The sequence below is a fragment of the Acanthochromis polyacanthus genome, chromosome 11, assembly GCF_021347895.1.
Source record: "Acanthochromis polyacanthus isolate Apoly-LR-REF ecotype Palm Island chromosome 11, KAUST_Apoly_ChrSc, whole genome shotgun sequence".
NCBI lineage: Eukaryota > Metazoa > Chordata > Actinopteri > Pomacentridae > Acanthochromis > Acanthochromis polyacanthus.
In genome coordinates this window covers 22,854,260-22,868,055 of record NC_067123.1, presented here as the reverse complement: position 1 = coordinate 22,868,055, position 13,796 = coordinate 22,854,260, and positions in this window count along the sequence as shown.

Genomic DNA, 13,796 nt, shown 5'->3' with positions numbered 1-13,796 from the left:
GTGTGCGTGTGTGTGTGTGTGTGTGTGTGTGTGTGTGTGTAATAGTAGAAGAAAACCTCCCTGACATTAGCAAACTTGCCTTGTCATCTCAATCCAGGGAGGCCTCACTTTGATAAAAGAACAAGGAACCCTTTCACCCCACTGTGCGTGTCCACATTAGTGCTTGGACATGTGTGCACATCGGTATATGTGCCTTTAGGTATGTGTTTGTGCGCATATTTTTGTCTACACATGCATACCTAGTGTATTACCAGGTCATTTTGCTTGTGTGCGTGCATGCAGGTATGTCTGTCTATGCGTGCTTTTGCCTATGCATGTCTACATGGATGTGGCTTCAGTGAGGGTGGTCTCCACCTGTGGATTAAACTGTAAGGGCCTGTAAGCAGACATGAAGGAGGGACCTTCATTTCTCTTAGGACACACAATTCCTCTGTTAAATGTCCAAACACTGTAAACTAACCACAGCAGCAAACACATCAGAGAGAGAGAAAAAAGGAAGAAAGTGAAAAAGAAAGGAAAGGCCCTCATTCTGCACATACTAGGGCATCTATTTTAATTCTGTTTGACAACTTCAGCTGATTATAAATCAACTGATTCACACAGGAATGTGTGGGTTAGTTAGTGCTAGCTAGTGGTTTAAGTGTTCTACAGGAATGAGAACTCAATAATATCTTTCAAGATGCTGTTCATTTATTCCAGTTAAACTTTGTCACTCAGCGTACTTTCCACAATACTTTGCTTCCACACTGTGCCATCTGGGACACACGCTTATAAGCATCTCCAAGGCGCCAGTGCCCAATCTCCTGGACTCAGACAAAGACAGAAGTTTGACAAATATCATATTTCAGAACACTTTCTTTTGTCCATTTTTTGCTGGATCATGGTTAGTTACTGGTACAATGTTATACCTGGTTCCTTTAAAGACCCCCTCTAGTAAAAATCTCTTATATTTTTTTACATTGTTAGCATGTCCATATGGTGTTTTATACACTGGAAGCCACATCATGAGCAAAATAAGCAGAGAACCATGGCTAAGAATTTCCATATTGGAACTGCAGTGTACTGATGACAGGCTATAAATCATGGACTAAGACTTCTGAAGTTTCATATGTAACAAATGTAAGGAACTCCCGTCAACTTTCAGGGTGGGGTTTCATTATTCTCCTTCAGAATTGGCTTCTGGTTTGAACATTTACTGTTGAATTACGTCTGCATTACAGCTTACCATTATGTTGTGCATACAATGTTTGAGAAGAGTCGTAGGTGAGCTGGTATGTTCGAGTTGCACGAGGGATGAATAGACAGAAAGGCAGGGACTTCATAGATCTGTACCTGCTAAAGGAAGCACCAGTGTAATGTTGGAACAAAGCCATTTTAAGGTAGGGAGGGATTCTTTTCAATAACCGAGAGCAACTTTAATATATCTATAATGCCAACTACCCAATCCCTATTTAATTTGTAAAAAGGGCAAAGTCAAAAAGCTTAATGGATTGTTGACTTTGCAAAGCAGTTTTTCAAAACTTATTTCTAAAAAACATATTGTTTACATTTTTGCCTGCTTGCTAGAATTCTTCTTCTTCATCTCTGTTGTGCATTACCTCAGTTCATCTTCCATTCAGTGTGCACAGACTTGATGAAAACTAAATGGAAAGGCACTCTTGGAAACTTTGTTCTGTTAAGTTTCTGAGGGACAAAAAGTCCACAAGGTACCTTCAGAAACCGTTTGTCCAAATGTTAAACTGAGGGGCTGAAAAATTAAGCCAATGCAGAAGTGCCAAAAAGTACAGTTCCTGAAATGGCCACTTGAGGCCAGGTTCATAAGCGAGTCAATCCCCATATATTGCTTTGTTAAAATGCCTGACTTTACCACAGAAATAAATATGCTTACAAAAACAGTTTTAGTCTCTACAGCTACTTTCCCTGTTCATGACACGTCTATAGGGGGATTTTAAAATATTATTTCACCTATTTAAATTCTATCAAGCCTTAAAGTTCTACTGAATTCAGGACATGGCTGCTTTGAGTGACAGGAAGCTATGCATGGCCCAGAGATGTTTGCACAGCCTGCCTCAGCTCCACTTACACGCCATCTCTTTGTTCATTTTTGAATTAGCTAGGAGTTAGGAGGAGTCAGACACTACCAAGATAGCGACAGCCAGAGCCACAACACTGAGCTTTAAAATCACTCATCGGGAAACCTGTGGGTGACATCACAGAGGGTTTATATACAGTCTAATGTCTAATCATTATGTGGATAAAAAATAATGCTGTGAATGAGCAGAATTTGTCGGGGACAAATAGTACAAAGAGTTTCTGAGCATCTTCTACTGGACAGTGACGACTGAGCCTCATTTTACAACAGTTATTTTGTTCGTATTAAACAGTACATTCCTCTGTAACCTTCACTACAGAAGCACTGCCAGCAGCTCACTGGAATTGTAGTTGCTGAAAAAGCCAAATTTTCTATTTTTTCCTTAAAAATTTTCACAATTCAAGTTTCAGCGCTTTCATTTTTATTTTTTAAGTCAAGCTTGGGGTAGGAATGCTAAAGTATGAGCGTTTTTTTCTCAAAAATTACTTTCCAATACAGCTGATCTGTGTTCTCTATTGTGTTTTTAGGTAAACTACTGCTTGATTTCATGACTGAACCTTTGCATACAAAATTCCATCTTTTTTTTTTTTTTTTCTTCTTGGTACAGTAATTGATGCCAATTTAGCTCAGACAACAAAAAACAAATATCATGTTTCAGCTTTTCTGAAAGAATGATGACAGAAGATCATTAGGATAAATTACACTGAGAAATAAAAACTGTAGAGACAGAGACTCACAATGCTCAGGCTTTCTGCAGATATGCACTGAGAGAACTCTCAACAGGGACAACTGTTATCCTCATGTTGTGATTTCTTTTGGCATTATTTCAGTTCATTTTCCTGTCAGGCCATCTCAGTTTGTGGGTTGGGAGAACTAACCCTGTATAAATAGTGGCTACTCAACCTAAAAGAGCTCTGTCAGTAATATAGCTGTACAGGGAATTCTTTGACAGGGAAACTGTTACATTAAGGGACTGAGAATGTCAAACCAAAAATATCAGTATTGGCCTTCAAAAACCCATATCAGTCTAACCCCAGCTGGCGTGTGAGCGAGAAAAAGAGGGAGACTGTAGACCACATCCTAGCCTGCCAAAAATCACATTTCCCCTCTACAGTATAGCTGGTTTACATTAACGCTCACACATGCATGGCGAAGCCCGAGTCCACCCACTTCACATTTCATTACCAAGAAAAGCTCAAACTGTTATACCAGCTTTTCCAATATAGCAGGATTCTCTAATGCAATTCGTCTAAACTCAACATGAAAAAGAAGTGTAAAAAATGGTGGTTAAGTGGTTGGGAGAGGGCATAGGAGGGGAGAGAAGCCATATAAATTCATCCCATGGGATTAGACGGTATGGAAACTGGAGAATCTGGGGTCAAACATGGCCCCTACATATGTGATCTATTGCCCAGAGCAGTACGGTACCTAATGGCAAGGGAGTAGCCACATATCACATGATCCTACTGCTGTATGTTCACTTAATGAAAGTGGTTCTTCAGACTTTGTAAGACAGCAGAAACTCACTCTGAAGCATCTGTAGGTTGTAAAAAACATGTACGTATTACAAAGGCTCTGAACCAGCGGTACGTAGCTTTCACTGAGCAGAGACAGCAGCGGCCTCTGTGGCAACAGGCAAAAATTACAAGATTCTGGTGCATTGTGGGAGTAAAGAGGTGGTATTCTTGATATCAGAAGTCAAAGTAGCACCAAAATGATTTTGACACTGTTAAATTAAGGGAAAGTTGTTGCTTTATGTTTGTGTTAAGATAATGCCTTCTTTAGTGTATAAAAACTATATGTCAAAACTCAAACATGACCCCAATAGTGATCACTGAGCGATGATGATGTCATCAGGGAGACAATCCCAAATGACATCATCAAGTTTGTCTCGAAGACATAACATGTAGGCTTCCTGCATTACAAAGTATAAAGTGTAAAAGAGCTGAACTTTAACTAAACAAGCCGGCTACAATCTCTCGTATTTACATGGAAATGCACATTAATATGAACTGTCCCATTTTAAAAATAAATAAATGAAATGAAATGTAATAAAAGTCACCCTTGAGTTGCATGATGGGATTTGAAGGATGCAGTGTTTTTTGGACTGAATCATTCTCGGGGCTGCTATAATAATGGGGTATCATGGTTTCTGTTGCTTCGATTTTGATCATCATTTGCCACAAGTATCCATACAGTGTTTAAATATCATGTCGGATCAGTTGTTTCTCTGTGCCCTCCTAAGTTTAAATCTGGTCTTCATGCATCACTTTGTGACAACTAGTCTAGCCCGTTGCGCTTCAGTGTCCCGCCCGCGGTACACTTTGAGATCTGCATAAGCAATTTGCTAAATGTCTGAAACTGCAAATGCGAATATACAAACACTATACACCGATGGAAAGCTTAGATTCTCATGAATCCGCCGGTATAAACCACTTTCAGATGTGATTACCACAGCGGGTAATATAAACACATTTGTCCGACGAATATCCATCCATCCGTTCTCTATACACGGCTTCAACGTACACAGCGCGACTCACATTTCTGGGTTCATTATTACACACAGATGAAAATATTCCACAAAAAACGGCCATAATCCAACCTTGGACATCCAGACGAAACAAGCCAGTAAAATATTTTGTCCAAAACATATCTTGAAGTCGGTATAAAATCCACGAATAGGTCGTTTTCACGGAAATGCACCTCGCGATGCGCGTCCAATATTCCTTGTATTTCTCGTCATATTTTTATTTACAAATAAAATATTAGCGATTTTTTGTACTAAAAATGGCTGGAATTGACTGCAGCTTAAAGGGCGAGAGGTCAATCAGAATGTGGTAACTTTCACGTATGTGAAGTGGAAGCTTGAAAACAGTGAAAACACACTTTAAGGGTGAGTAGGAGACTTTCAGCAGTTGAATTTCTTAAACCAAAGTTATTCATGTATTCATAGAGGGATATAAAGAAGATGTAAATGTAATTATGAGACTTTTAAACAAGGTAATTCAACATTTTTGTGGAAAAATAATATCAAACAGGGATTATTGTTTTTCATGCAGTGTAGTCTTCGTGTCTTAAAACCCCTCCTTCTCTCCAAAATTCAGTTCAGATACAATTTAACTGCATTTCTTTAGCATTTTAATGAAACATCATTTTGTTTTGAAAGAAGCATATTTTCTCACCTGTGATGAAAAGCTTCCAGTTTTTAATGGCCACAAAGTCCACAGAAAAAGGAAGAAGGAAGTCACGAGGAAGTCAGCAACAGGACTTTCACTAAGGAGCCCTATTTTTGGACTATTATGTTTAGAGTTAAGTTTCACTTTAACTTGTTTATTTTGGGATTCATTTGCTGTGTGTTTAAGTTGAAGAACCACACCTATGTGGCTAAGTTTGGGTTGAAATACAACCCTGTGGCAACCAATAACGGAATAACGGCCAATAGTGTAATATCTGCCAATGCTGGAGCAACAGTGTCTAAGTTTACACATAAAACAGTTATTTGGTGAGGACAGCTGATGGATTCAAGCCTGGATTCTTCTGCAACAAACCCTTTTACAACATATCTGAAGTTTCAGTTCCATTATTTTGGTTACCATTGTGATAAGTCTAATCCCATGTAATACATGAGTGTTTGGCTGAATGAGACAATTCAGTAACAGTAAGGCAACAAAAAATGTCAAAAGATATGTTGACTATGTATTTTTGGCATGGGCAAAGATATGATTCCCCCAAACCATAATTTCAAATTCAGCTAAATTGTGCAGGAACGGAATTTTTGGGAGACTAGGTTGCTTTAAATGCTTGTTACGTGATTTTGTCAAGAAAAACTTCGAGGGAAAAACACAAATGCAGCTCAAACTAAAAAAAAAAGTCATCTGGAAGCGGGTATGACGGAATGCATTTCATTTATCCTTAAAGAAAAATTAATAACATGAAAGACAGATGCACGGAATGTGGTTGAATGGGGCTTTCTAGGCAGCCTCATAGCATTAGCAGAGTCATTCAGTGGAGTGTAGCTGCTTGGCCCTGATTACTTAAACAGAGTCCTCCACCACCTGAATCTATCTCTTTATTAGAAGCAGATGAAGCCGCTCGACCTGTTGCACTTAACTAAGAAGCATCCTGCATTCACAACCTTCTGTCACCCTGACGAATGTTAATTCACATTCCTGGGTCTTGGAAGAAAAGATTTACATGTAGATGCAGCACGAACATTACGTTCAGTGAGCCATGCTTTGTGTTGCTAACAGAAAGGAACAGTAAGCTCCAGGGTTAATGTCAGCCGTCCATGTAAAGCTTCTGCTAGATGCTCACTGAAGTATCACAACTCACTTATCTAATGTTTAGCTTCTCATCTCAAGCTCGACCCAGATAATGAAGCAGCCAAGTGAGTGAATACGCCTCTGAATGGGGAGGACGTCTCTGCAGGAAGCCTTGCGTGCCAGGTGAGCAGGAAGCAGCGAGAGAGAGCGGCCGGGTTCAGCCACAGTTTGACATGGACACTGTGTGTGAAGCAGAAACACCGCCTTTACCCATTAACGAGGGGAACGACATCTGTAACCATGGTAGCTTCACGCAACAAAGATGATGACATTAAAATTTTGAATCTGTAACACATATGAGAATTTTAGTGCTTGTTGACAAATTAATCAACACGAAACAACTTCAACATGATCAGTTATTCACTCCATCTGTGCCAATGTGTCGTTTTTTCAGTCTTTTTTTTTTTTAGATTTAATGAAATTAAAACCAGCACTTTGGAAAGAGATCTTCAATTAAAGTGGAATGTACACTATCGTTCAAAAGTTTGGGGTCACTGAGAAATGTCCTTATTTTTGAAAGAAAAGCGTTTTTTTCAATGAAGATAATATTAAACTAATCACAAATACAGTCTAGTCATTGTTCATGTGGTAAATGACTATTCTAACTGGAAACAGCTGGTTTTTAATGGAATATCTCCATAGGGGTACAGAGGAACATTTCCAGCAACCATCACTCCTGTGTTCTAATGCTACATTGTGTTAGTTAATGATGAGGAAAGGCTAATTGATGTTTAGAAAACCCTTGTGCAATGATGTTAGCACATGAATAAAAGTGTGAGTTTTCATGAAAACCATGGTTTCGTACATCTTCTCTATTCTTCTGCATGTGCCTCTGTGTTTTGTATGGATTTACCCCTACACCACAAGGGCATGGGCTTTAATCAGAAACACTGCTGCCAAAACAGTGAACAAACCTTACTATTTCATAAACCAACATACACCGATTAATACCGTACTGCTCTATCTCAAACTGTACTAGGATGATAAAGTTTCTCTCCCTCTCTTCCCCCCATATGGATCAGTTTAAACACAACCTGGTTTGGCCCACTTTCAGAATGTCACAGGACATTTATCTTTATTCCCTTCTTCCTCTCCTTACCTTATAGAGAAATGGCTTTTACAGATGTGCTCCCTGCACACTCCTCTACCTCTCTCTTCCTCCCTCCCTCTCTCTCGTGCACTTCACCGACATGGTTTTCTGCCTGATGCCCCGCTCTGTGGCTGTGTACGCTTATAGAGCTTCCCATCTGGAAAATATATCCTTTCACTTGACGTATAGAAACATAGAAAGCAAGGGCTTCTTTCTTCTCTTTTTTCCCCCCTCCTCTTGTAATCAGTGATATAAAGCAACTAAAAGCAGCTCACTGATGCTTGTATTTAGAGGACTGTGCACGGCAATCATAATGTGTCATGACAATAAAAAAATCTAAGTGTAAACTGCTGATTTATGTGGTCTTTTAAGCATGAAACCATTATTTTAAATACGTATACCACGTGAATAATGTGTTAAAATGTTATTTTGTTACATTCCACACTGGAGCTGAAAGGACAGTGAAAAATACAATGTTTTTCTATAAATAAAGGTCTATTTTTTGCCTCAGTGTCTGCAAACAAATAGTGACTCAACCAGCAGCTAGTTCATGAAAGCTTTTCGTTGACAGCACCTCTGGCTCACAGAAAGTGATTTTTTTGCACTCAGCAGAAGCAGCAGCATAAATTTGTTAAAAGCAACTACAGGAAGGTTGGTTTCATCAACAGAAAACCCAGAAATAGAAGCTCAGCAGCAGCAACACGTTTGATGATCAGATGATCTCGTGGCACGCAGCAGAAGCACCACTGCTCACTTTCACTCCTGTTTTATATGAGATCCGTCAAACAACACATGAATCAGCTTTTTGATAAATAGTGTCAAATCTGCCATCTCTTTTCCTCTGGTGGTTTGAAAACAGTAATCAAGTCTGACCCCTCTCACCTCATCGCTGACACTTCGCATTGCAGAAGCTCGTCTTTATTCAACATAACGCAGATATAAGCATCATTTAAAATGATGATGTGAAAACAATATGTTATGAAAGGGGTCACTTCAAGTGAATCTACATCTCCACTTGGCTTTATGGAGCTTCACAGGCACTTTCAGTCTTTTCTTTTTTGCTTTTCCACCTTTAACTGTACCGTTTTAGTTCTGTCTCACTGCACTCACGCCAGACTTTTGAAACATGCTGCTCTTTTAAACTAGGATGAAACCCACCAAACTAGAACTTAATCATACATTTTGTTACCTCCACTGGAAGGATCTCTGAATTGAAGAGAGTTATGAAGTGAAAAAAATCAATCTTCTGATGTAACAGCACTGAAAAATGTTAAGGGCGAGAGCAACAAGGGCCTGATGGCAAACGTCTAAGACATAAAAGCACAAGGAGATGTTTGTGAGAAGAGCTAAACACAGCTGAATTGTGTTTTATTGGCAGCTGTATGCGTCATGGTGATATTTCTATACTGTAGGTCACACACTCCAGCAGTTTTCGTTATCAGCTACATCCCCCTACTGCTTTTGCTTCCAACTTGATTTCTCAAAAAAAAACACTCACACACCACACAGAACAACATGAAATTCTGAGGAGCATCTGTGTCAAGTCTCATAAGTTTGCCAATATTCAACCTTGATCGGCGTCTAGACGAGCCGCTACACACAAACAAAACCTGAGTGCTCCTCCTGAGTGCACCGTATCAGATGGAATGACCCCGCCTGCCTCCAGTCCAGCTTATATAAGGCAGGATTACACAAGTGGAAAAAAAAAAAAACTGCAAGGAGCAGGCGAATATAGCTCAGTCTCTGTGTATATTTGATCAAGCGTGTGAGCTACAGTATATGCGAAGGGAGCAGTGTTTGAAAGAAAGGATGTGCATGAGTCTATATGTCAAAGAGGGGTGGAGGCAGACAGACAGAGATGGAGGGGATGGAGGTAGGGGGCGGCACACATTCTCTGTGGCTTGGGAGCAAGAGAGCAATTTATCATCTCGGCGAGGCTTCAACGTATAAACTGTTTGGGCTTTTGGAAATTTACATTTTATACAACTACGCTGGCAGCATTGTTTCTGATGAAAGACACAGCAGTCAAGTTAATGCGGTGAATCAGTGTGAGAACAAAAAGGGAAGAAGGGAGTTGGGAGGAACAGGAGATGGGGAGAAGAAGAGGAGGAGGTGAGGGAGGGAGCGGAGTGGAGGTGTGGGTTTGAGTCAAACAGCAGAAGGACTGCTGGAGCTGCTTCCACACTTCAAGGGCTTCAGTGACAGGGAAGCTGCTCTATTCAGCACCGTCAGCAGTTTTGCTCCAGCCCGTGTGTGTGTGGTACATGTGTGCCTATCCACGGGGAATGAAAACTCCCCGTGTTGTTGTTCCATAAAGCAAGGACACTTTGCTACATAGGCGCAAAGGACAAGTACACATATGGTATACAGCTCCTATTCAGTATATATACCAGTGAACTTACCCACTGCACTGATAACAGCCTTTTATTTAATTCAAATAGCATTTTCCTTCCCTTTTTACAAGATAAGACGCATTTAAATGAATATTGATGAGGGTTTACTTACTACTTTAATGGTTGTCTGTGAAAAGCCTTAAAATGCAACTCATGATTAGGCAGGTTTCTTTATTCCTGTGCATATTTAAAAAGTGATTGCATTATTTTACTGATTCAAAGCTGCAGCAGCAAAGAATAGGCATTCTTCTAACTGTAGGAATCTCCATGCAGGGACGCTTTCTGTTTGACCAATCACCAGCAAATTCATGTGCACACACAGGATTTTTTTTACATTTATGAAGTTAACGTTCAGTGAACTCAGCAGTGAAACGCAATGGCAGATTAACCCGAGCACCATCATGTGGATGGTCGGCCATTTTTCAGAAGGGCAGTGTATATTCGAACTTGTACACACAAATGGGCCGAACAGTTCACTGTCCATATGGTAAAACGTGGAGTAGTAAACTAACAAGTAAAAGAGATTACAACAAGCAAAAAGTAATTTCATGACCTGTATATCTTGTTCGCTGTCGACACCTTCACACACATAAACACACCTGCATGCTTGTGTAAGGCTGAATGATACCGTCAGCTGACCAGACGAAGATTCCTTTTGCAGTTAGCAAAATAGCCATTCCAGGTACTCATTCAGTACATGCAGTCAGGAAACATTTGCCAGGTCTGTGACTTTCCTGCAGAACTGTCACCTCAGGCTGAATTTTTTGGAAGTTCCATTATTAATAACTATAAATAAAATCCTTTTCAAATGAAATTATTTAATTAGGCAACACACAAAACTGACTCCAGATCGGCATGCATGCAAACACACATTCACACACAGAGAGACACACACACACACACACACACACACACACACACACACACACACACACACACACACACACACACACACACACACACACACACACACACACACACACACACACACACACACAACGTGCTGTAATCATAGACTTTATGAGTGCAGAGCAGCAGCTTTTGGGCTGGTTTTAAATGACCAGTATGCTGGTTTTGTCACGCAGACCCGGCTGCCCTCGGTCAACCCAAAAACAAACGGAAAATGATTTATGTAAAAATCCTGTTTTTGGAAAGTTGCAGGGAGTTTGTACCTTTTTGCCCACTGACAACTAGATATTCTGGCTATCAGCTGTGCTAGCTCAGTCCCGATGAAAGACTGCATTATTAATCCTTCAGTGGAGGTTTAACCACTGAATTCATGGAAAGCTACTGGTGGTCAGCTGGCCTCTAAAAGGAATGTGCCAATACTAGAAATGTGGTAATAGTGCCTTTGAAATTGCAGCTGTTGCAGAACTCTCCATGAATTTTGAGTACAGATACAGATGTCTGTCTAAAAGATCTTTAGATAACTTGATAGTATTTGCACCTTTTGTTCAAAATGGTCAGCGACATTGCTTTCATGTTGGCTATCGATAGTGTATGACTTGTCACTGACTCATCTGACCCAATTGCAGCAGACCTGTTGTTGCTCTTGCCACTCCCATTTCACATGCAGTTGTTATTGTCCTGTATTAACCTTTGGTGTCTATGGTAATCGACAAAAGTATCATCACAGTTTGAGAACTGTGGCCTTGACTTGGTAAAAGACAGTAAACTACCTGTAGTCACATATCTTCTCTTCATGGTAGAGGTTACAGACACTGTGCTAAGCTAACCCATCCACAACACTCTGTCACACCTTTACAAAAGGTGCAGCCAAAAAATTCAGAGAAAGTTCTTGGCGGACAGCCATGGAGCAACATGCGCAAACAGTAACTGCCATGAGTCAGGATTCCTTGTGTATTTGTGATTTCTCGTGAAATGGTGTCCACGGTGAAAAAGTCCTTAGTCTCTAAGAACAAATGACCATCAGTGACGAGTTTCACTGTAACATACTGGGGCAGCAGGGAGAACATTTAAAGCAAAACGTCCTGAGCTGTGGATCAGAGTGATGTGGGCGCTCCAATGCACTGTACGCCTGGTCATAGCATAGTGATTTAACAGGTTTTTTTTGGCCCCAACAACACAATCATCACTCCCCTCCCACTCAAACATATTTTTCCATGCAACTTCTTCCATATAAACAAACTGAAGTTCAAAGGTCACCATTTTGACACAACGCAGGAGATGCAGCATACATCACAGATGGTGCTTGGCACATTTACAGAACAGGAAATTCAGATAACATTCTAAATATGGCAGGAGCATTGGGAGCAGTGTGTAAGAAGGCTACGTATGAGATGGCATCCATCCATTCATTATCTGTACACCACTTAATTCTCATTAGGGCCACAGGGAGTTGGAGTCTATCCCAGATGACTTAGGGTGAAGGCAGGGGACAGGTCACCAGTCTATCACAGGACTACGTATATAAACAAACAATTACACTCATATTCACACCTATGGACAATTTAGAGTTCCCAATTCACCTCACCTGGAGAAAACCCACGAATGCACAGGGAGAACATGCACACTCCATACATAAAGATCCTGGAAAGGCTGGGATCTTCTAGCTGCAAGCTAACCTGCAGTGCTACCACCAAGCCCCTCATATGAGATGGCAGCAAAATTTAAATCAAGTATGGTTTTTGCTTTTTGTAAGCACAATCACTGAACTTTTTGATCGCAACCTTATACAAAAAACAGAGAAGAAATCGATATAAACTTTTGAACAAACTCCCCATGAAACGGTAAACATCCCCATCACCAAACAGTCAAATAAACTGAACATTACTGAAATTAATTTAACAACTAAGCCTTACGACGTTTGATAAATGGTGCTGTATCAGGATAAAATTAACAACACTTATCACAAATTAATTGAGGTCTCCTTTGGATTAATTCAATTCATTTTGTTGGAATATGTCCACATTTAAAGAGAGTGCAAATCTGCTGGCTTCAATCCAGAAGAATCATGTTGCTTTGCGCTCTATAGTGCTCATTTCACACTCAGACAAACAACCACCAGGAAAAACCCCACTGTGTGTCAGACCCATGCTGACTGTTACTAAACGATAGCAAAGGGACCATAAAAGAACACTTTGTATCATTCAGGAGCCTACGATGAGCGGAGAAAAATGAACATCAAAACACACGCTTGACTCGGAGCGAGTCCGTAGTACGGTGGCACCGTGGCACCCAGCAGTAAAGTGCAGCCATCCCTGGCTGGCACATAGGACACCCATTCACTGTGTGACAGAGTGTCACACCACATGATTTATGACGGGTAATTATGGTTATGGAGGTGACATCATATCCTACTCGCTGGCTCCCGCATGTATCCACGCTGTGTATATGTGCGCCTGTGCATGTGTGTGTGTGTTCACATGTGTGTTTGCGACTAATTAGTTATGCTGTCTGGATCCAGCAGCGACTGTCTTTGTTTTTCTACAGAACGGAAGACAAGGCATGTCACAACAACATATCTCGCAGTTCCTCCAGACGTGCAGTAATGCACACGCAGTCACACAAACACACACTGAAGCGCACAAGCACACAACATTTGCACATATGGGCCCACAAAAGAGTACCTTTTTTTTCTTTTTCTTTTTTTTTTCAATTTTAACGCTTTGTTCGGTCTAATCCAAACAGTTTGGCTTTTTTCACATCAGGGAGATGGAGGATGGGCCAAAAGTAGCGAGAGAACAGGGACAACGATCAGTCACATTTCTTGACAGAGCTAACCATCAGTTTACCACGGTCTGAAATTGGCGGCAGGGAGAAGGCGTACAATTAGAAATCATTACTCTGCACCTAACTGCTGCTGACAGGCATGGGCACGACAAATGAGAAAATGGAAAGATTATAACACAATTTCGCTCTCCTGTACACATCTGCTA